Genomic DNA, 23,163 nt, shown 5'->3' with positions numbered 1-23,163 from the left:
TTCTGAAGTGTATTGCTGTACCAATAAAAATAAGGTGCCTTCCATTAAATGCCTTGAGTTGATTTTTTTTATTTATAAGGAAAAAAAGAAACAGCTTTCATTCTCTGGCAAACAAGGACTATAAATAAAAATATATGTAAGCAGTTTTGACACATTGACATGTTGACACGGATATACTGCACTTTTGTACTGTTCTGTTTTATACTGGCAAATTTTAGCTACACAATCAAATTAAAGAAACAAACTCCTTGTTAAAATGCATACCAATGGTGGTCAAAAGTGTTGTGTAAGATAGGGTAGTAAACTGGTTACTGCTGTCCTTGCAGTCTTTTTACAGCAGGGACCAATTCACAACAGGATGCTGCTTTACTGTGCGATTCCATCCTGTTCACATGCGGTGCGATTTTATAGCCTATTTATTTGAATAGGCTAAAAAAAGTGCCTCTCTAAATCTCATGGTACTGTAGAACCATGCGATTTGGTACCTGCAAATGAACTGCGGTTGCGGTCTACTTTTGGGGTGCCTTTTCAAATGCATTGGCACCCACAGCAGATCACAAAGGCAGTGCAGTGTAGGAAACGTGCACAGAACACACCTGTCCCGCACTGCATTCTGGTGTTAACCGGCTCTATGTGCTGCAGTAAAGCATGCGCATTATTATTATTATTTCAGGTACTTATATAGCGCTGTCAATTTACGCAGCGCTTTACATATACATTACACATTCACATCAGTCCCTGCCCTCAAGGAGCGTACAATCTAAGGTTTTGATGCAGATTTTTACTAATGTTATTGTGCATTGCATTAAGGCAACCCATCCATTTGAAATCACACCAAAAGGGGGGAATGCAGCATACCACAAACCATGGTAGTGCTTTATCATGCATTTTGGTGTGTTGCAATACAGTGTGTTAGCAAAGATGCATTGGGGTGGCATTAAGAATGAATGGCACTACAGAGCACCATCAAGCAGCACAGCAAAGCCTAAATATACAGGTTCAAAAAGTTCATATTATGTCTGCAGAAACTGTAGATCTTATTTTTAATGAATTATAAATTGCTTAGTGGCAACAAGTAGATTTAGAACAAATAAATACAGAAAATACATGGATTCCTCTATAAATTATGATAGCCATCTCTGCTGCTCCTCCCACTTTCCTGTGCAAATAGCGCAATAAAGATATAAAGTAACAAACAACGGAGGGCGCTAGGTGCTAATATAAACCTCAAACATCACATATAATACAAAGGAGTACCAAGCATAGTTAGCGATTAGGCCAACTCCCTGGTATACCCCTCTATGGACTCTCAGCTGCAAGGATAAAACACCAAATACAGGATCATAGTGCAACCTGTTTAGTCAGTAACATAATGCCAGAAAGGACAAAAGTTTACACTCACATGTAAGAGTGCCTGTGTTGGCACTAGCAGATTCCAGCAGTGTGTTTTCTTTCTACAGACCGCCGCTTGCCCCACTAACAAGATGGCGGACCAGCTTGCGTTCCACTGTCCCGGAACTCGATCTCCAGACATGACGTTAGACGTACTGTTTCTCCAACTCAACACGTTTCGCTGTACACAGCTTCATCAGGAAGCCTGTTTGTGTGTTAATGTAATTTTCCTAACCTTTGTACAGTCCTAGGCTCTATTCACACTGGCATTAAAAGCAGGCATTTGAGGTGCATTTTATTGCACCTCAGACACCTAGTAAAGCAGTCTGTAAGTGATAAAATGGACAGTGCACAGAGCTGTTCACATTATCAAAACATGAAGGGTTGCGTTGCTGCGCTTCAAAAATGCTACGTTTGGAAGGATTTAAAGCATCTCAACTCCTTTCATACAAGTCTATTGTAATGCACTTTAAACACACCTGTATGTATTATTATTTCTATCATACAGGATTTATATAGCTCCAACAGTTTACGCATCGCTTTACAATATAAAGGCAGACAGCACAAACACAAAATAATTTAATACAGCAGGAATCAGAGGTCCCTGCTCGTTAGAGCTTACAATCTAAGAGGGAGGGTCAAGAGACACAGAAGGTCATAACTAGGGGGGGGGATGAGTATGTATGCATTTGTGGCACATTTGTGGCATGTTTGTGGCGCATTTGCGGCACATTGATAACATATCAGTGACGTGTAAAAAAAATTAGTCTTCTGGGGTCTGTTTTTACACTCACCAGTCGTGACAAACAATGCACATAGGACATTTGGGGTGCATCTTTAATATACAGTATGTTATAACTCCCGTCAAACGCCTTATACAACCTGCATTAACGCTAAAGGTGTAATGGTTCGCCATCAGCATTTTTAGCAAGTGTGACCGAAGCCTTATTCAGACCAATATGGCCTGACTGGCATTTTTAAAAAGTTGAAAGTAAGTAGCATTTGTTTTGGTGAGAGTTGTTTAAGGTGTGAATTCCCCTTACGATGGGGAAATTTCTTTTCATTACCTGCTGCATCTGCAGGAATAGATGTTAAGGAAAATCTCCCCAGAAGGAAAAAGACCACAAAAAATAAACTAATAAGTGTCGGTTCACACTATGGCGATCCGACTTCGGGGGCGACTAGTGAAGTCGCCGTGCACCGCGTCCTCGGCGTGACTTGCACGGACTTCACATAATGGAAGTCAATGCAAGTCGCTCCGATGTCGCCCCGAAGTAGTGCAGGAACTATTTTCTTAGTCGGAGCAACTTGAGTCGCTCCTATTAGAACGGTTCCCATAGCACTGAATGGACCGCGACTTGTCAGGCGACCAAGTAGCCTGACAAGTCGCGGTAGTGTGAACTGGGACTAACGGGTTTGTATACAAATACTATACAAAATAAATAAATAAATATATATATATATATATATATATAATACGTATATTGTGTATGATTGTGTATGTACATGAATATATGTACTCTAAAAAAAATAGTTTTATTTTTTTTATTTTTTTTTTTTAGTTGCTAATGGTAGTTGATACATAAAGATGAGGTAAAAGAAATGTAGAACCATTAAAGGGAAAATATTAAATGACAATTAATTTGCATTATACAAGTTTTCTCTTGAAACAGTGGATTGATAGAAAGCACATGAAATGTGTTCCTCAACAAATATTTGCCATATTTTACTTCAGATCCTGTCAGACTGACATTTGCCATCTGGAATAAGTACTTCACTTTGTAGCGGTTTGAGTTTTGTGCATTTGCCTGATGAAACTGAAATATCTTCAGGAATATAAATTGCCTTTTTTTAATAGACCTGCCATTTTGCCTTTTGTATTTGGTACCTGAGGGAATGTGTTTTTTAGACCTTACGTTGCTTCTATAATATTTTGTAGCAATACTAGAACCTTTGGAGACATGCAGCTGATATGTGAAGCTACAGTGTAAAGTTATTCCCTGGCTGTCCATACCGTAACATGCATTCATTTATCTTTATTGAAACAGTTTATTCCCCTTGGAACAGAATTTTTCTTAAATAGAAAGGCTTGGATATTAGAGTAGACACCCAAGGAACAAAATATTTCATGCTGAAATGTTAGATTACAGTGCAGGATGCTGAAGTCTGCTTCCTTCCTTTTTTAGCAGCACATTTTGCACAGTACTAGAAGTGACGTGATGTACTTATTTTGTTTTCTCCTGCTTGTACATATTCTGAATTACTGCTCATTAAAATCATTTATTTATTTCAAATACAAATATCAAAGAGGGTCATGCCATTGCATACCTTGTGCTATATAGGAAATTTTCAGCTGAAAAATGGCTTATGACAATAAGACCAGTTTGAATTGTACTTTTGCCTTTTTTGGTTATCTAAGCATATGTTTTTATTCAACCATTGATAGCATAATTACCCATAATGGGTACTTTGTGTTTTCAAGTTAGGATTTTAAATTAAGCATAGATCCAGGGCCTTGTATGAGCACAATTTAAAATATCTGCTTTGCCTTATTGCTAATAATTATTTGTGTGATTTCCTTAGCAACTAATAATTTATTGCTTGTTTATAATTTTATTAAGAAACATTTTACTATAATTTTTTCTGTGGTTTCAGTTGTTTATATGGATTGTTCACAGTTAAACGTTCTTGTTCTGTTCTCACTACACGTATGCCCCAAGCGTATGCAGCTAAACATACAGCTAAACCTTTAATCCTGCAATAACCAGTCCTTTTGTAACTTAAGGCTTTATTCCAGAGATAGAATAGTGGTCACAGGTTACAAGTTAGAATGGAAATGCGAATAGGATTGTGAATAGATGAAACTGTAAATAAACAGACAAAGCATACAGTCAGTATACAAACATTAACAAACATATGCATTGAGTATATAACTGACAGTTCTGAGCATACCAGCGATGCTACAAAGGGGGTTCAAAAATCTTCCCACAGGAACCTCAGATGCTTTCTGCTCTTTCCTGAGGTAAATCTACACTGGCATTCTCCTTAGAGAAGGGTTGAACTAATCCAGCAATAGAGTACAGGAAGTATCATAAAGTGCTGTATAACAGTCTATGTCACAGTGGCATCTTGTGGACAAAATTGGTATTGCAAGTTCAAATGGAATTAATTATTTTCAAGCTGAAGGCATGACACTCCCCGTCTGGTATCATCAGATACCACCATTTATTCTTCAGATGGTAACAACAAACTAGTTCAGGAACTGATCCGAAGAACAACTTCGTCTCTTTGTTTCTGTAGATCTTGACTTCCACTTTACATGGGAGTGATGATGTGATGCACTCAAGTGAGCGATGTGGTGGTGACCAGGAACTGTTAGAGGGTTTCTCTCGTCTGACTCTAGGTTGGCTTGCCTTAGACGACCACCTACCCTAAGTAGTCCATTTTGATCAAGGAATGGGTCAAGTTTTCTCAGGACACTGTCTCTAGGGATAGGTTTTTCGTTCCAGGTACAGTCAATCTCCTTAGCATATGCTTTATGCTGTACAGTGCGGATGATAAGATCCTGAGACTGCTGTAGTTCTAATGCTGAACTGATCCTTTGGCAATGATGCCATCCCTTGCGGTCACAGCTGTTTGAGTCACCTTTAAAGGAGCGAGCTATATGGATAAGACAAGAAATAGCTCGTACAAGTGTCTTCCATTTTGAGAATCTGGTAAATCTGTCAGATTTAAGCTGGCAGTCTGAAGTTGTAGTATGAAATGTTGAGATCTCAGGACGGATGTCAGTATCTTAGTCTGGATCTATTAGTTCAACAGTGTCACTTTTAGGAAAAGTTTGTTCCGCATCGTACAAGAATGCAGGTCCAGTAAACCATGTTGTGTCTTTCAGGTTACATGCAGCAACAACTCTTGTAGCATGGTCTGCAGGGTTGTAGTCAGTAGGTACATAGTGCCATTGTGTTGGAATGGTAGATCTCCTAATCCTCAACACTCTGTTGTTGACATAAACATAGAAACGTCTGGTCTCATTGTAGATGTAGCCTAGAACTACCTTGCTGTCTGTGTAGAGTTGAACATCCTTGAGGTCAATGTCCATCTCTGAGGCTATTAGCTCTGCTAGTTCAACAGCTAGTACTGCAGCACAAAGTTCTAGCCTAGGTATAGTATGCTCGGGGTGTGGAGCAAGCTTTGCTTTGCCCATGATGAATCCTACGTGGCATCGTGCTGTAGTGTCAACAGTCCTTAAGTAGGCCACAGCAGCTATTGCCTTGACAGAAGCATCACAGAATATGCAAAGGTTTTGACTCTGTATCTCTGTAGAAGGTACAGGAGCATATGGGCGTGAAACATGGAGATCAGATAAGACTGATAGAGAGTCCCTCCACTCTACCCAAGAGTTCCTCTTATCAAGGGGTAGTGGGGCATCCCAGTCGGATGTTTCACGAATCAAGTCTCTAAGCAAGGCTTTACCTTGAATTGTCACAGGTGCCGCAAATCCTAATGGATCGTACAGGCTATTGATTTTAGACAAGACACCTCTGCGAGTGAAGGGTCTTTCTTCTCTATTTACTTGGAAGGTAAAGGAATCGGATTTCAAGTCCCAAAGTAGACCGAGACTGCGCAGTACAGGTAAAGAGTCTGTACCCAGATCTAAGTCCTTTAGATCAGTGGAATGGTCTTGAGTGGGGAAAGCTTCCATTACCTCTTTGCTGTTAGAAGCAATCTTGTGAAGCCTGAGATTGGAACAAGCGAGCATTTCCTGTGCTTTTTTAAGAAGACAGATTGCAGACTCACTGGAAGGTAAGGATTTTAAACAGTCATCCACATAAAAGTCTTTCTCCACTAATTGTCTTGCATCTGAGCCAAACTCAAGTTCACCTTCTTGGGCGGAATGTCTGAGTCCGTAGATAGCAACTTATTTGCCTACAAAATCCAGCCCTTTCTTGGTCAGAGGCACCAAAAACTTGTATTTAGTATATAAGGGATGTTGGCAAAATATGTATTATCCTGGCCGCTTAGAGAATCACAAACCCATGCAACAGTTAAAAGTGTAACTTTGGGAAAAATAAAAAAATGACATATTTGATTTAGTCTGTCATTAGCGTTAAGGCTGGGTTAACACTGATGGGAATTTGATGCGGGTGTCCCCACATCCAATTCGCATGACAGGATAGTGTGACCGGCTCTCAATGGAGCTGGTTCACACACTTCCAGGGCAGCCACAGAGCGCACTGCAAAAGGGTCCTGTGCATTTTTGGCTCTGTTTTAGGTCCGAATACAGGCAAAAATTCGGACCTGATTCGCACCTGAAATGGTGAACACCTCTCCCTCGGGGTTCCCTTCCTTCCCCTATTTTCGCTCTCCCCAACTCCCACTTTCCCCCTTTTGCCCCACCTTCATACTCTTCTTTTAAGCTGCGTGTGGCTCTATCTTCTCTCTCGTTTCCTACCTACATGGCCGATGGGCCCTGTTTGTCTTTGATAGCTCACCTTAATGGATGTAGCCTGAGGTAGTATTGGGCCCTCTCATTTTCGCTGCTGTATTCCGCTGCTGTGATTCCCTTTCATTTGCATGCACAATAATACCTATTTTGCTCAGAGCATTTCTCCTATACAATTCTTTAGCTCAAGACAATGGTTATAATGCCAGTGTATGGTTTCTCTCACAACTAGGACATCTTGAGAATCTATAGCACTTCGTTTTTGGCACATTAATATAAATTCTTTGTTGCCTAGAACCAATGCGTAACTTAGATATAACAATCTCTGGTGTGTTCATTTGTTTATATGTTATAGGGGCTATGTTCCCATTGCTTGTGAATGCTTCCTGGCACCTACTTTGTGATTATGTGTACTGTTTTCTAGTCGGCTCTTTTGTAACTTTTTTTTTTTTTAAAACAATTTATGAATTTTGAGTGCATAACAGACAAATAAGTCAGTACCATTAGGTAAGTACAAAGTACTGGCTTAATAAAGGATCTAACAAAGGACAACTAACCAGTGGCAGAAAAGTAAATATACAGTATTGACCTGAGATATAAATGGGCATTAGCCATAAAACCTCAAACAGCCAAAAACCTCAGAGCCTTAACCCCCTAGTGCGGGAAAAGGAGCCCGTAACAGACGAACTATAATATACGACAAAAGAGCGGTATATCAGTAAAAAGGCTCTTTTGTAACTTGCTATATAGCAAGAAAAAAAAATATAGCTTTAAAACACACAAATGTAAAACAAATATAAAACTATCCCCAAACCATTCTAGTCCCCCTTGACATAGGTTTGGATCCATGCAAAATACTTTTAGAAAATGTACTTGTTGCTTCTTTGTAAAATAGTTTCAATACAACATATTTCCGCTTCATTGTCTAGTGACAACCATTCTCCGATCATTTCATATGACGCATACTGTTATTATCACTAAAATAGAAAATCAATGGCTGTATTTTCTCTACATCAGAGTCAGGAGCGCCGTTTAACCAACAGTACTTGCCTTAGAATCCCATGGCATTAATATGTCATTGTACGGATGACATATTGACACTGTGCCTTCCAATCTTGGCCCTTTGTCAAGCCATGGCAATGTTACAATGAGCTATTGTCAGATGCAGTCTGTTTTAGAAATAGTGCTGTGCCTGGTATTCACAGTTCATCCGTGATGGAAAAAGTATGACATCTTGTGAGTGTTTGCAGCTACCGCGGATGTGACATCATATACATGTATGCAGTGAAATAACCTCTGAGAAGAATCATGCATGTTCAAATCTGGAAAACCAGTTAGTTATTTTCTTTTGGCTCCATTGCTGCAAGAAACATGACATTTTCAAGAACACAGTTGCATGTGGTCATTACGAAACAGTGTCAACATTGATGAGAGATATTCTCAATTCAGCTGTCCTTTTGAGGGCTTGCTGCTGCTTTTCTTCGAAAACTAATCCTTTGATTGCCAGCGACAGACTTCATTAGCCCACACACAAGTGCAGCATTTTCTTTTTCCCTTTAGTGACATTTTAGGACCTTTGACAGGATTTTTTCAAGAGCCGAGCTATATCTGCACAGTTCTCTCAGATGCAAACAGAAGTAGCCTAATCTTTTGAGCGTTGAATGCCAGAACTCCCCATTCCACCTTCAACAAGGTGCCCCGTTGTTCCTTTCAACACACTGCTTCCTGCAGACTAAATAAAATGAATGTCACAATGAAAGAGGAGTTAGGTTAGGGCCAATGGGGAGATGAAAAGAGTAGCAGCTTGCTTTTATTAAGGTATTTCTCTTTTATATGTTTTTTAGACATACAAGATTTTTACAGAATCTTTCCAGGTTTAAATGACTGTTTATTTTACTTTTCCCTCGATCTGTTTTCTTTAATGGGAAACCTTTATATATATATATATATATTATATATATATATAATTTCTTTCTTCAATTCTCTTCCCTATTTGCGCGGGATTACTACACCATCTAACATAGCCAACTAGCTTGCCTAGCCTCCTAGAATCTTGCAGCCTCCCTCAAATGCTTCTCACTAGAGTGGGAAGCAGGAATTGGAATACTATTGGTGAAGGGTATGGGCGCTACTTCTAATATATGTTGGTATATTGACACTGGTATTTGAAGATATCTGTTGTGGTAAACATATAGCAACACACTTTTGCATATACGGCATACAATATAATAATTTTAAAGTGCTCTCGTGCTCAGTGCCACAAAATATGATACATAAATAAATTATGTGAAGATAAAAAGTGAGCTCCTTCTGTGGTTAAAATATATAATAATTAAATAAATAAAGTGCTGTAGTGTCAAACCTGTGAACAAGTGAAACCCTTTTGTATTATAGGTACAAGTTATAATAAATAAATATGGTGTTATAAATGAAGAAGAAATATATATAAATAAATGACTAAATAAATACATAAATATAAATCAAAAATGTCCAAAGTTCCAATATATTCTGGGATATTGAAAGTGCTATTGTGCCAGAAATAGTCCAAATAAATAAATAAATACATTTAAATGTTAACAGTTCGTGATCCTTTATAGGTGCTAGTGATTTTCCCAAGTATGTAAGAGGCCAAAAGCATAGGTGAGACTGTGGTGCTGTACTTATACCTTACTTGGCTGTGCTCTGTGCAGTGATGCAGTGCCCCTATAAGAATTGCACTCACCGCAATGCTTTCCCCTATAAATTGGTAGCAGGCTCTGCACAGCAGTATAGGTGATCCAGGAGGTCCTGCGGTTATCCCTCTACAGATTCCAGCCGGTCTATGGCTCTGATGCTGGTCCTGGTATGTATGGATATCTCCACGCTAACACTCGGGCCCTTCCTGGTGTTTCTGGGGTGTCTCATATGTTGCCCAACATAAAGGAAAATAGACCGACCATAGTGTGGTAGTTTCAATATATATTTAATAAATTTAATATCCACTCAGTTTTAGATTGATGCAAACAGCAATACAGCTTGGTATATGTGCGGACCGGATGTCCGGGTATCGATGCATTCCAAGGTACGGAACCACACTAGCCGAAGTGACGGAGTGACGCACGGTCCAGCCCAACTCGTTTCGTCAGCATTGACGTCATCAGGAGCTCCTGATTTACTTTTGATGGAAAATGTACAAACAAGTAAAATCAATTGAGAAGAAAAATATATTTCTAATATAAACTGAAATATATATTTATTGTATAACTATTGTGTATCTCTGAAAGATCCACTAAACTTCTTTTGGCAGAGGGGGTTAAATGCGATGGTTCTATTCCACCACCAATCATCTTCCTGTAGAAATAGTGGAAATTTCCAATGCCCAGGCAGGAGGAAAAAGCAACATGACCCGAAGAAGAACCGTGTAAGAAACACAGTATTAGCAGAGACACTATATTACCAAAAGTATTGGGAACGCCTGCCTTTACTGAACACATCCCAATCTTAGTCCAAAGGGTTCAATATTTACAGCTATAACAGCTTCAACTTTTCTGGGAAGGCTGTCCACAAGGTTTAGGAGTGTGTCTATGGGAATGTTTGACCATTCTTCCAGAAGCGCATTTGTGAGGTCAGGCACTGATTTTGGAGGGAAGGCCTGGCTCGCAGTCTCTGCTCCAATGCTCTAATTTATTTCAAAGGTGTTCTATCGGGTTGAGGTCAGGACTCTGAGTAGGCCAGTCAAGTTCCTCCACCCCAAACTCATCCATGTCATTATGAACCTTGCTTTGTGCACTGGTCCAAATCATTTGGTGGAGGGGGATTATGGTGTGGGGTTGTTTTTTAGGGGTTGAACTTGGCCCTTTATAGTTTAGAGTTTGGGGTTGGCCCTTCCTGTTCCAACATGACTGCACACGAGTGTACAAAGCAAGGTCTATAAAGACATGGATGAATGAGTTTGGGGTGGAGGAACATGACTGGCCTTCACAGAGTCCTGACTTCAACGCGTAAGAACACCTTTGTAAGGAACTTGAGTGGAGACTGCGAACCAGGCCTTCGCGTCCAAAATCAGCACCTCACCTCACAAATGCACTTCTGGAAGAATAGTCAAACATTCCCATTGACACACTCCTAAACCTTGTGGGCAGCCTTCCCAGAAGAGTTGAAGCTGTTATAGCTGCAAAGGGTGGGGCAAATCAATATTGAACCCTACTGACTAAGACTGGGATGCCATTAAAGTTCATGTGCGTGTAAAGGATGGCGTCCCAATACTTTTGGTAATATGGTACATATGCGGTGCATCCTCAGTGTGAATAGAAAAAGAGTCTCATGCGTTTTCTGAGCACTGCGCTGCAGTTCAGGTGCAAATTTTAGGCTCATTGACTTCTTAATCGCACATGTCATCAGTTTTAAACACAAATTGAGGGAAAAAATAGGGTAGGGGTCCCCCAATCCATACCAGGCCCTTTCGTATCTGGCAAAGAGTTTGAGGGAAACCCGACCCCCAAAAAAAAGGCATGCCCCCCCCCCCAAAATTCCATACCAGACCCTATCTGAGCATGAAGCCTGGTAGGCCAGGAAAGGAGGGGATGAGCAAGCATGGGGGGTGTTTTGGGGTGGGGGGACAAGCGCCTCATCCCCACAACCCTGCTCCCAGATCCCACCCCCCATGTGAATGAGTATGGAGTACAATATACCCCTACTCATTCACTAAAAAAAGGTGTCAAAAATAAATAAAAACAAAGAGACAATTTTTTAAAAAGTCCTTTTTTTAAAAAAAATTTAAACAAAAACAATGTCCCCCGAAGTAAATCCAGTGACAATCCCGATGAATGCCCCTGCCCCCCCCCCCAAAAAAGTAAAAGCTCTGAACCACACGCTGGCTTCCGGCATCTAAGAGCTCCGCTGCCTCCCGCTGCTAAATAAACTGGTCCTTAGTTTATTTACCGACGTGAGGTGGTGAAGCTGTTAGATGCTGTGAGCTAGCGTATGGTTCAGACAGCTAAATAGCTACTTTGGAAATTGGCAGTGAAAACAGACCTAACATTCACACCCCACACACAAGAGGCCAGATCAGTGGCTCTCAACTCCGGTCCTCGGGACCCACTAACAGGCCAGGTTTGCAAGAATTACATCACAAGTGATCTCATTTGCTGCTCAGTGATTGCAGAATTCTAGTCTGCATCTCCCCAAGGTAATACTAAAAATCTGGCCTGTTAGTGGGTCCCGAGGACCGGAGTTGAGAACCACTGGGTCAGATCTTCTTTTTTTTTTTCAATTAACAAGGTCTTTATTGCAAAAAAAAACAAGGAAATTACATGCAAAAATAGAAAACAAAGAATACAACCGTTCATATGGAGAATGCAATGAGAATACAGCTGGGTGAGCACAATAAATAGAGAATGAGCAGGTATAACAATCAGACATTTTGATGGAAGAGCTGCCAGACACAGCAAGGGCAGAAAACAAACCCGGGTGGCATTCTACAAAGTCCATGACCAGCAACAGCCTAAACACCGCACACAGTATGAGGGAAAAACCACACACAAATATTGTGTGGTCTATATACACGTCTCCGGAGCCCGAACCCATCTGTCCCAGACCTTGCTGTATTTGGATGAGCAGCCCCTGTGGGTATATATCAATTTTTTATAGGGCAGGGTCGTATTGACCTCTCGGAGCCAGTCCCGGAGTGAAGGAGGAGTGTCTCTCATCCATCGACTGGCAATGCATTTTCTGGCGAGAAACAACGTTTCATGTAAAAACAGGGTGGTGTATTTATCTATACTGACATCAGGGGGTATCCCTAATAAGCAAAATTTCGGGGCCAGCGTCAGAGGGGAACCCATGGTGTCATGAAGAAATCTAACCACCTGTCCCCAGAAGCCCTGGATCTCCGGGCATTGCCAGATGAGGTGGTAAAAGGTGCCTTGTTCCTGCCGACACACAGGGCACTGCCCGGACACCTCACTACGGTACTTAGCCGTCATTATTGGCGTCAAGTAGGCCCGGTGAAGGATGAACAATTGGGTTAGTCGATCCGAAAGTTTTGGAGAGACCAGTTGACAATTGTCGAGGGCGTCTTCCCATTCCTCATCGTCCATGGTCCCAACATCTCCCTCCCATTTAGTTTTAACAGCGTAGGCCAAGACTGTAGAAGCTGGTAACAGAAGGGCATTATACATATGAGAAATGAGTTGTTTAGATTCCGATCCCATCACTACCTCCAATACCGAGATCGGGGACAGGTCGGGCATAGGTCGGGGGAATTGAGCAGAGAAAGCGTGCCTAATCTGCAGGTATCTGAAGAACACATGGTTGGGAAGGTCATACTGGCTTTTCAGGGCGTCAAAGGGCGTAAGGGTGCCATTAGTGATTATATGAGCAAGATAGCTGATTCCATACTGGACCCAAACATGTGCATCCGGGATAGAGGCAAACTCGGGGAGGCTAGTATTATGCCAGAGAGGCGTGTGTGCATGAAGCCGGGGAACGTCTAATTTAGCGGACACCACGTCCCAGACACGCCTGTACTGGAACAGCATGGAAGTGCGGTCCCCACGGGACGCGGCGCCCCGCATGCCCATCAGAACCAGTGACAGGGGATCCGCAGATGCAAGGGCCCAGGCAGGAGTGAGGAGAGCCAAAAACCTCTCCCTATCGGAGTTGTGAAGGTGGAAGAAGTGGGACAATTGCGAGGCCAAGTAGTACAAATTAAAATCAGGAAGGGCGAGGCCACCCAAGTCAGTGGGATTCTTAAGTTTCCTCCAGGCCAATTTGTGTCTACTAGAGCCCCATATAAAAGGCTTGAGGATAGAATCGATCTGAAGGAAAAACTTAAGGGGGGGGGTATATCGGAGACTGCCATAAGATGTACAATAGTTTGGGGAGTAGCACCATTTTGACGAGGTTGACTCGGCCACGCACCCCCAGAGGAAGGCGCGCCCACGTCTGGGTCTTGGATTTCAACAATGCAAAGAGGGGTTGTAAGTTATCGCGTATGTAATCGCCCGAGGAGTTGGTCACCAGGATCCCCAGATATTTAATACGGGGCACAACCTGAAGTGGAAAGAGCGGGTCAATGGGGAAAGGGGATATATCGTCGATAGGCAAGATTTGAGATTTGTCCCAGTTAATTTTTAACCCAGAGTAACGACCAAATTGCTCAATAAGGGTGAGAGCGACGGAGAGGGAGGTGCCCGGGCCGGCCAGGTATAGCAGTGTATCATCGGCATACATACCGATTTTTTCCTCCAGGGCGCCCACTCTAAGTCCATGTATGTCAGGGTGTGACCGTATCGCAATCGCCAGCGGCTCGGCCACCAACGCGTATAGAAGGGGAGAGAGTGGGCAACCCTGCCGGGTACCCCTGGTGAGGGGGAATCCAGCCGACGTGCACCCATTGGCCGAAACCTTAGCCATCGGAGCCTGATATAGAACACGAACCCAACGGATGAAGTTTGGGCCAAAGCCATATCCCTCCAGGCACCGCCACAGGAAGCCCCATTCAACCGAATCGAAGGCCTTTGCCGTGTCCAAGGACACCACGACTCTGGAGCCAGCATTATCATGAGTGGCCTGAAGGTTCATGAACAGGCGCCTCAGGTTGAAGGAGGTGTTCCTGCCCGGCATAAAACCCGACTGGTCTGCATGGACTAAAGACAAAATAACTTTGTTAAGTCTGATCGAAAGGACCTTGGCCAGTATCTTGACATCTACCTGAAGTAGAGAGATCGGGCGGTAGGAGGCAGGCTGGTGAGGGTCCTTACCCGGCTTGGGGATAAGCACAATTAACGCTTCCCGTAGGGAAGGAGGCAGTGTGGAAGTTTCAAAGGCATGTTCAAACATAGTCAGTAAGTGTGGCACCAGTACATCGGAGTAAGTGGAGTAAAACTCTATAGGCAGGCCATCCATACCCGGTGCCTTGGACCTAGGGAACTTGGCCATAGCCTCTAGGATCTCATCCTGTGTCAGCGGGGCCTCCAAGAGAGTCAGCTGGTCAGCCGTCAGTTGGGGGAGAACGTCTGGGGACAAGAACGGTAGGATTGGTGAGTCATCAACCGGGGCAGTGGAGGTGTACAGGTCTCGGAAGAAGTCCCGGAAGCAGCTTGCCACCCTCTCAGGGTCAGAAATGGGGGGACCATGGGGGGAGTGTAGGGTGATTACCACTGGAGGTCTGTCATTACTATGAACCAGATATGCTAAAAGTTTGCCCGCGCGTTCGCCATGCTCATATAGCTTTTGTTTCTGGAAAAAAAGGGACCTGCGAGCCTTCTCAAAATCCAGTTGTTCCACTACTCTAGTCAAAAGTTTTAATTGATCCGCTCCAGCCGGAGTCGGGTCCGCCGCGAACGCCGCCTCCGCGACTGTCAGGGCCCCGGTGGCTTCAGCGTAAGCCCGGGCAGAGTCCGATTTAATGGCATTAATAGTGGTCGTCAGGGTCGACCGAGCATGTAGCTTGAAGGTCTCCCAGACCACCAAGGGTGAGACCGAACCACCATTTTCAGCAAAAAATTGTTGCCACACGGCGGCCAGGTCAGTCCCCTCAGGGATGAGGGAGAGCCAAAACGGGTTCAGCCGCCACGCCGGCCGAACTCGTTCACACTGAATCTTAAGCGTGACCCAATAGGGGCTATGGTCGGAGAGACTACGGGACGAGAAGCCTGCGTCCAAAAGTCTGGGGAGCAAAAAGGGGGAAATAAAAATGAAATCTATACGGGACATAGAATTATGAGCTGCCGAGAAGCATGAGTATGCCCTGAGGGAGGGATACCTAACCCTCCAGGTATCCAGCAAATTAAATTCTGCCATAAGGCGGGCAAATCTGGTGGTCGTGGGTTGGGGCTGTGCAGGCCCGGAGGTGTGCAACCTGTCTAGACCGGGGTTCATGGTGTTGTTAAAATCCCCAAGCCAGATTGCTGGTGTACGGGGGTGCAACATCATGAAGTCCAGACCCTCTAGTAATATAGTGGCCGCAAAAGGTGGGGGTACATAGAAGGCCAGCAGCAAATAGGGTTCACCATGTAGCAGTACGTCCAAAAACACATATCTTCCCAGTGGGTCTACTGAGGACCCCCGGAGCTCAAAATGCACTGATTTGGCGACCAAAATCGCCACTCCACGTGAGTGGGAAGTGAACAGGGATTGGAACGTCCAGCCTATCCACGGGCGCTTCAGCGCCCTTTGGAGAGCACCATCAAGATGGGTCTCGAGCAGAACTATAATATCGGCCCTGAGGCGTTTTAGGATGTCAAACACCGCCGACCGTTTAAGTTTATCTCTCATGCCCCGGACGTTCCAGGTAAGGAATTTAAGGTGCGCCATAGGATGGGGCTAATGGGACAGCTTGCAGGAGCTCCGGGGATTCCGTTCGACTCAATCCACCACCCGACAGTACCATATCTGGGAACCACATAGCAGCAGTAAGAGAGGTCAAAATTACACCCAGCTTTAAAGAAACATACAATACAGGTATTATAATGCGTTGCATAGTGCTCGAGAAAAAATACAACATGACATACATCAACAATAAAGACAACTCACCCACCCTCCCCGCCCTGCACCTACCCCAACTGGTGCGGGCTTTCGAGTACCCAACCCAATCAATCACCTGGCGCGACCCAAAAAAGGGGCCCACCAACAGGAAAATAAAGAAAAGAAAAAAAAAATAAAAAAAAGGAGGATCAACAAAATATTCCAGTAGAAGCAAGGGGCACAGTGGTGCACCGGTGTAGTGGAAATACCACCCCTGCCACCCGGTGCCGTGACAGAGGGGAGGTTGGGGAAAGCGCCTAACATAGGCGAACATGGAGAGCGAAACTTCGCTGGGTAGCAAGACATGCATATAGGACAAACAGTGAGAGACTCCAGATGCTCCACCGGCTTGTACGGATGGGAGTGTCCATGCCGGGTGTAGATGAACTAGGAGAACAAGAAAAAATAGTACTTGCGTCCGGCTAGGTGAATCAAAGGGATAAAGGAGGGTCGTGGGCCTCCCAGCCCGTGAGCCAAAGCAGTTCCAAATAGTTCCAAACACCCTCCGACACGACCGCAGCTCCAGGCCAGGAGCCAGAGGGCCCGGGGGGGTAAGCGAAGACAGCAATACAGAGCAAGTGAAAGGGGAACAATGAAGGAGTCCAATAGATCCGGGGAGATTCCGCCATAAGAGAAGGGGGGAAGAGGCACGAGGCATAATCAACCTCGAGCCTCAAGATGCTCCAGCCAGGAAATAGCAGCTTCTGGATCGTCAAAGAAGTGCACTCTATCGTCTCCCTCCACACGGAGACGGGCAGGAAACAGCATGGCATACCTGATGTTCTTTATGCGGAGCCTACGTTTTGCTTCAATAAATGTTTTCCGTTTTTTCTGAACCTCCGCCGAAAAGTCAGGGAATATTGCCAGTCTTCCATTCCCAAAGGGGATATTGCCCTTCTCCCTGCTGAGACGGAGCACAGCATCCCTGTCCCGGAAATTCAGGAGTTTAGCTATGAAGGTGCGGGGGGGTGCTCCTTGCGGCGGTGGTCTGCCAGACAGGCGGTGGGCCCTCTCCACCACAAATGTAGCAGAGAAGGCTTCACGGCCATATGTGTCAATCAGGAGTTTTTCTAAAAAGTCTGACGGGTGAGCTCCTTCTGCCCCCTCAGGCAATCCTATAAGCCTGATATTACACCTCCGCAGCCTGTTTTCTATATCATCTTGCTTGAGCAGGAGCTGGGTGACCTGTAGCTGGAGGCGATCAGAAGCATTTTGCAGGGGGGGCAGGGAGTCCTCCACAGTGCTTATCCTCTGCTCTGCCTCAGTCACCCTCTCCCGTACTGCCTGGAGATCTTGGCGGACCAGGGAGATGTCAATCTTCACCTCCTCAATCCGTGAGGTCAAGGAAGCCTGGCACAGTGAAATAGCCTCAAGCACCTTTGCAGTGTCGGCTCCCGCCGCGCTCGCCTCCGCTCCCGCCTGGGCGCCATCTTGGGACTGGGAGTCCTTCTCTGTGCGGCGGTATTTGTCCAGCTTGGCGGCCGTGTCCGCCGTTTTTTTGGGCGGCGACATGCTGCGGACGGTCCAGAGGGCGATCAGTGATATCGGGGAGGCAGAGAGGATCTCGGGGTGCAGGATATTGTGTGATAAGGAGTATACGCCGGCGGAGCTGCTCTCACTCACGTCCTACTCCATGCCGCTCCAGGCCACGCCCCCTACTGGGTCAGATCTTCAAGTGAAAACAGAAGAAAAAGAAAAATAAAGCAGCCAGTGCATCTAATGATTGGTAATATTGGTAACATATTATATTTTTGGTGTTGGCTTTATCACTCTAAAAATAACCCTGTCAGCCCTATTGTAAAAGCAATAAAGTTAAACTGGATTTAAACCCCATTCATGAAATCTGACCTGGGCACATATATCTGTAGTGTTTACCTATCTCTCTCCAAACCCCTAAGTTCTGTGTCTTTCTGCTGCTCCATTCCTCTGTTATCAGCATGATAACTTCTAACAAGTTCTCCGACACAGGAGATAAAAGCTGAAAATTTGTAATTTGTATCGAGGAAGGGACTTAGAGATAGATAAGCAGGAAGCTTGTGTATTCACAGCACAGCTCTGAAAGTTTCTTCATTCCTCTGCCTAAGTGGAGGGGGGTTGCCTTTCCTCCAATCAGCTCACACACAGTATATGCCAAGACTCCCATCCCACTGCTGAAGCAGGAAGAAAAATTTGTAACACTATGTTGACTTTCTAAAGAATATAGAAAGCTGAAGACAGCAGATATACAAAACTTATGTAGGGAGATTTGTCTCATCTCTGTGTAGGCTGTCCACTTCACTGGGTATATGTGAGCGTTTACATCCACTTTAACTAGAAAAAAAGTTTTAAAAATTAAAAATTGTTCATCAGAAATGTAAAACACAAACACATAAATATACACACACATATGAAAGCTGGGCATATTAGGCATCTATCTACTCGAAACAACCTCATTTTATATGCGTATTACAAAAAAAGAAGTGTTTGTGCAATAAAATTATTTTATTTCACAAAAGCGAAAGGGTTAAACTAACATTTCGATATGGGTATACTCTTAGGCCTCATGCACACTGGGCATTTGCCCAGCTTTCCTGAACAGCTTTCTTCTAGAAGGAGAAAAGCAGTGTAAAAAACACACCTAAATCTGCATTTTTGTAAAAAAAGATTTAGGAGCGTCAAGCACTTGGGCATTAATTCATTTTATTGGCAAAAATAAAAATAAAATACAAATTGGCAAAATAATAATTTCTTCTAGCCATTGAAATGAATTACTGCTCAAGCACTAAACTTGCCTAGCGTTATCATGCGTTTTAATGTGTTTAGGCACATCAAGCATTTTTTCTTCCAACTTAACAGAAATTCCCTCTGTTCCTGATTGACCTAAAAATAAACTTTGAGTAAAAATGACTTCTTCAGTAAGGTAGCCCCAATATATCAGCATGGTTTTTCATTTTTATTCATTTTAAACTTATACATACATGCTTGCATACATACAAGTATCAACAACGTAATGTTTTCTTTAGCCATGCAGTGTAGATGCTAAAAACCCAGACCAGCTATCAACCATGTAATATTTTAAAGCAAATGTTTTTCTGCCTAATGTTTCAATGTTTTCATGCTGTAATTTTCACATTATGTATACCACGATCCAAAAAAAACCTCATGATTTTACGGTCACTTCATTCAATTATGCACTCCAAATTATTTGAAGTTGGTTAGTACAGGTGACAGAATGTAGAGGTATGGAATTAATTATACTCCGTGACAGCCTACAGATATTAAGAAGGTATTTTAACCGCATGTAAAAAATCAGTGTAATAGATTTAAAAAAACCTTTTCAATGGAGGAGTGTTTTCCTTAGGAAATGTGGTGTACTTTTAACCCAGTTTAGAAACCTGGCAAACTTTGATAGTTAATCCTCCTTCTTCCTGTCACACTAATAGAGCACACTATATTATTAAAGAAAACATTAGATATATGCTCCCAGATTAGTATTCATTTTGGAGAAATGTGTTAAAAAATCAGAATAAACAATTTCATGAACAGGTCAGTAAAGGACAAGTTTTGGAGCTTTGATTTAGGATTCGCGAGTGTAAAACCTGCAGCTTAATTGCAAGATTCCTACTAATTTGTCAGTGCATATGAGATACAAAATATTGGAGATCCCTGGTGATCCAAGTCAAGGAATAATGTGCATAAAAGATGAGAGCAAACGGAGTGGAAAATAATATTAAGAAAGAATACAATGTTGTACTATTTTTATGAGAAAGATGAGAGCTATATTTTGTATCTATCCCGCTGTAAAAAGTATTTATGATGTAACACGTGTCACTGTTGCATCAGAATGCATTGCTATAAATGCTGTACGTTCAAATAAATAAAATAAAAAAAATAGAAAAACAACAGGCTTTCTTTTGGGCCCATGCACACAGGGCATCAGAAAAAACGAGCTGCAGAGCCACTTATAAACGCCAGGAAAAAGAAGCTGTAAAAATGTGCTTTTAGTAGCTTTTCCCATTGGCGTTATTGCACGTTTGGCCACGTCGCTTTTTAGCAGCATTTTTCTGCCTCCATTCAAAATCAATGGTTGCCTAGGAGCCGTCATTGATACGGCTTTCAGCCCATTGATTTGAATGGAAGTTGCATCGCAAGTCGGATTTATGGTGCGACTTGCGCTCTGAGAATCTTGAGGGGGAACTTCACGCCAAAATGGGAAAAAACGGCGTGGGGGTCCCCCCCAGGTTCCAAACCAGTTCCTTCAGGTCTGGTATGGATTTTAATGGGAGCCCGTAAAACAGCGCGGGGTCCCCCCAAAATCCATTCGAGACCCTCATCCGAGCCTGCAGCCCGGCAGGCCAGGAAAGGGGAGGGGACGAGCGAGCGGCCCCCACCTCAAAGCACCTTGCCCCCATGTTAATGAGGACAAGGGCCTCTTCCCGACAACCCTTGCCGGTGGTTGTGGGGGTCTGCGGGCAGGGGGCTTATCGGAATCTGGAAGCCCCCTTTAACAAGGGGGCCCCCCAGATCCCAGGTACCCCTCCCTATGTGAATGGGTATGGGGTAAATTGTACCCCTACCCATTCACCCCATAAAAAGCAGTGTATGTAAATAATGACAGGAGTCGTTTTGAGAAGTTTATTAAAAATCTTCATCTGGTCTTTTCCGCTCTGGTCTTCTCCCCCCTGCTCTTCTCCCCTCTGGTCTTCTTCTTCCTCCGCTCTTCTTCCTCTTGTCTTCTCCCCTATGGTCTTCTTCTTCCTCCGGTCCTCCTCCGACGATGTCTCCGGTGATTATGCCGGCTCCGGTCCATGCTGATTATTATATAGCCATTAGGGGCATGACCTCCCGGTGACGTCACCTGGAGACCCCGCCCCCTTATGTCACAGATGACGTGTCTTGGATAGCATGGGAACCCTTGTCATTTTGCTATCTGTGCCAATGTTGGCTAATTTTTCATTCTTTAGCCCAGTGACCATTAAACCTGGCAAAGCTCTAAAGCAGATTATACATTATTCAATCTGATTGTACAATCCTCTTAAGTCCTAAAAACAACAATGTAGTGTGATGGTCTGTCTAATTAGCTAAGAAATGTATTTGGGCAAATCTAGATTGTACAAAAATGATACCATCAGATTGTAATGTTTACACTGGACATAGATTGAAAATCAGCTGATTCGGCAGGGACCGGCCAAGATTTGATCCATGTTTTGGCAGGCTGGTTGTACCCAATTAATCCATCAATAAACTTGGGTACAACTAGCCAGTCAAATTTCTTATATTCAATTACTACCGCTATAGGTGCTTCCAGTTATCATTGTGCTCTACCGGCTGGAAAGGATCCCCATAGCCCACACCAGGAGAAGACTATAGTGCATCACCCCATCAACACTTATTTTTTTTTTTTCCCCTGATGCTGATATGTCTCCACACTTCCTGTCCTGGTCATCACAGGAAGTGAGGGCTATAACCCTTCATGGGGACACAGCCAACAATAAGAACCAAAACATAAGGAAAAGTTGACACTGTTTACTGAAGTCCCATATCAGCAAAAAAACACCAACATTATGAGAGTACACAAGCATGCTGTAGGCCCTTGTAGATGAGGGACTCCCACCTATCGCCTAAGAATGATGGTCTGTGTACTCTAAGAACATTGATGCTTTTTTGCTGATATGGGACTTCAATAAGTGGCCATTCTGGAACATTGCTGGCTTTCATCTAGGCTTGGATTCAAGCAGTATCACAGCTAAGCCCAGCACCCACCCTTTTAAAAGAATTACCTGAGATCAGCACAGTGTGGTTTGGGGTATTACAAGCAATAAAATACCTGGCAGAGTTTCTATAGGTTCACTTCCCTACTCTATACAATACAAAAAGGCTGAAGTTTCACTCCCTGATTGAGAACAGTATAGGAAGGTCCATTTCCCATGTGATTGTATAATCTAAATGACTAAAGTATTAATATACTGTATTTGCACTTTGCAGAACGGTATAGGTCAGATTAAGTTAAATGAAAATTATTTTTTCTTTATTACACTAAAAAAAAACAATTAAAAGTTATTTGTATGATTACAAAAAGCAGTAAGCACAGTTTTATATTAACAGTGTTAACACTGATGTTAGGAAAGGTGGATTCACAAATCGAGGTGGTTTGGATAAATCATGGTCAGACTCAGTAGGGAGTTTAGTTAGACTAAGACTTTATTGAGTTACAGAAATAACATAAAATATACAGCACAGAAAAACCCCTCTGTGAGTGATAGCTGATGGATAAACTAATTTGATCAACATTTGCAAAGTAAATTTGCGCCCAGGCTACACACACTACATATAAGTATGCAGGGCTTTTTTTCAGCTGGAACTTGGTGGAACTCAGTTCCACCACCTTTGGCCCAGGCCCTCTGCTCCCTACTCACCACTATCACTTGTAAACACAGAGGCTCTGGCTAACTGTGTTTTCGAAGTGCAGTATAGGGACAAAGAAAAAACCTGTGCCTGAGGTGCAGTGCGGATGCTGACACCCCCACTGGATGATCTCTCTGCAAGTGAGAGAGGCAAAGCCATTAACAGTGTCAGGGGAGGTACAAGAGAAGAAGAGGGATAAAAGTGAGAAGTGGATGGCGGATGCAGAGCTAAGCAGCTGTGGAAGAAGGCTGATCTCTGCACTCTGTGTGTACTGCACCCCTGAACTCTGCACTGCATATGTAGCACACTCCCGAACTCTGCATGTAGCACACCACTGAACTCTGCACTCTGTGTGTAACCCCACCAAACTCTGCACTCTGTACATAATGCAATCCTGGTATTTGATGCCCCTTTAAGACCCTCCCACTGTTAGTGAA

At 43.4% G+C, this 23,163-nt stretch overlaps 1 protein-coding gene across 1 annotated transcript in view; it reads left to right on the top strand.

The window, feature by feature from the left end:
- Nucleotides 1-23,163, top strand: part of COL25A1 (collagen type XXV alpha 1 chain) — a 613,974-nt gene that overhangs the window by 348,051 nt on the left and 242,760 nt on the right. The gene's annotated exons all lie outside the window — the stretch shown is intronic.

The sequence above is a fragment of the Pelophylax lessonae genome, assembly GCF_965119305.1.
Source record: "Pelophylax lessonae genome assembly, chromosome: 1".
NCBI lineage: Eukaryota > Metazoa > Chordata > Amphibia > Anura > Ranidae > Pelophylax > Pelophylax lessonae.
Note: the sequence above shows the minus strand (reverse complement) of the source record. Positions and strands in the feature narration are given on the sequence as shown.